This window comes from Cynoglossus semilaevis, chromosome 17, assembly GCF_000523025.1.
Source record: "Cynoglossus semilaevis isolate Cse_v1.0 chromosome 17, Cse_v1.0, whole genome shotgun sequence".
Taxonomy (NCBI): Eukaryota; Metazoa; Chordata; class Actinopteri; order Pleuronectiformes; family Cynoglossidae; genus Cynoglossus; species Cynoglossus semilaevis.
This window is the reverse complement of record NC_024323.1, coordinates 15999104-16000917: the sequence shown is the minus strand read 5'-3', so window position 1 is coordinate 16000917 and position 1814 is coordinate 15999104. Positions and strand designations below refer to the sequence as shown.

Here is a 1814-nt window from a genome sequence, read left to right as displayed (position 1 = left end):
AGATGTGGGGCATGTTGATGTGAGGGGCAGGTTGATGTGAGGGTCAGGTTGATGTGAGGGTGAGGTTGATGTGAGGGGCAGGTTGATGTGAGGGGCAGGTTGATGTGAGGGGCAGGTTGATGTGAGGGGCAGGTTGATGTGAGGGGCAGGGTGATGTGAGGGGCAGGTTGATGTGAGGGGCAGGGTGATGTGAGGGGCAGGTTGATGTGAGGGGCAGGGTGATGTGAGGGGCAGGTTGATGTGAGGGGCAGGCGGTTGTGCAGCCTTCTTGTCTTCACACTCTCACAGGAACTACAGGCCACAGAATGAGGCAACAGTGATGAGAGAAAACCATGAACGTCTGCGAGTGGTTTGAAAAAAAGGGGAAGACGTCGAGTGCTGCACAGAGAGGTCTGCAGAGGCTGCACGGTCTACAGACGTCTGTGCTGCACAGAGAGGTCTGCAGAGGCTGCACGGTCTACAGACGTCTGTGCTGCGCTGCTGACATGGAGGTCATGTGACTGGGTTTACCTGAGGATTAATGTCTGACAGGAAAGTTGGAGAAGGAAACTGAAACATTTGTGTTCCTGCTGTAGGAGCTCAAAGGTGATTGGCTGTGGCAGACCCCGACACTGCACAGGAAGTCATGTGACTTCACTGGATTTCACTGCCAGTGTCCTGGCAGATTAAACTAAGCTCAGGTTGGAACAGTGATGTGATGATGAAACACTTCATTTCAACATCCTGAACCAACAGCAGGGCGGCGCTGATGCTCAGCCACCTGAGGGTCTGCAGTAACGAACTGAACCCAAATCCCTCCTCAGATTAATCACCTTCTACTCTAGTTATTACAAGCGATTCCCGAAATATTTGTCCTTAATTCGAGGTGGAGAACGTTGGTGTTTCCCACAAACAAAACCCCGTCGTCATGGTTTCAATAACTGCTGGTTCTTTCTTCTTTTCTTCTTCGTGCCTTTACAGAAACGCTCAGAGTATTTTATGGTCTGTTTTTTACAAGCGATTCCCTCCTGGAGAATCCATATCACCCAGCCCATATCACCCAGCCCATATCACCCAGCCCATATCACCCAGCCCATATCACCCAGCCCATATCACCCAGCCCATATCACCCAGCCCATATCACCCAGCCCATATCACCCAGCCCATATCACCCAGCCCATATCACCCAGCCCATATCACCCAGCCCATATCACCCAGCCCATATCACCCAGCCCATATCACCCAGCCAAAATACCCAGCCCATATCATCCAGCCCTATAACCCCGCCCATATACCCCCACCCAATATCACCCAGCCCATATCACCCAGCCCATATCATCCAGCCATATCACCCAGCCCATATCACCCAGCCCATATCATCCAGCCATATCACCCAGCCCATATCACCCAGCCCATATCATCCAGCCCATATCACCCAGCCCATATCATCCAGCCCATATTCCTTCCTAACAACATGTGTACAGTACAGTCTTGTTGTTTTAGTTCACTGAACTGTTTGTTGTTTTAAACGTTGACTTGACTTGATGTTAACGCCCCCCGGTGGTTGGTGTAGATGTGCAGCAGTGACTCAGCCCCTCGTACACAGGTCATTTCTCAGTAATGATTGTCTTATTTACAGTGTAGCGCACCCTGCTGGTGGACACACCCACAGCTGTTTTTAGGTATTTGGAGGTGACTGGTCAGTCTGGCCGGTCTGTAATTGTTGAAATAATCACAGACTCATTTCTCTCACATCGTCATTGTAATATTTTCCAGTGTCTGGTTTGAAGGTAACGCTGTATCCTCATTTACCCCCCTCCCCTGCCCCCCCCTCC

At 50.9% G+C, this 1814-nt stretch overlaps 1 protein-coding gene across 1 annotated transcript in view; it reads left to right on the top strand.

Moving 5' to 3' along the window:
• The window catches only part of rab3db (RAB3D, member RAS oncogene family, b), a 7224-nt gene that overhangs the window by 784 nt on the left and 4626 nt on the right, over positions 1–1814 (top strand). The gene's annotated exons all lie outside the window — the stretch shown is intronic.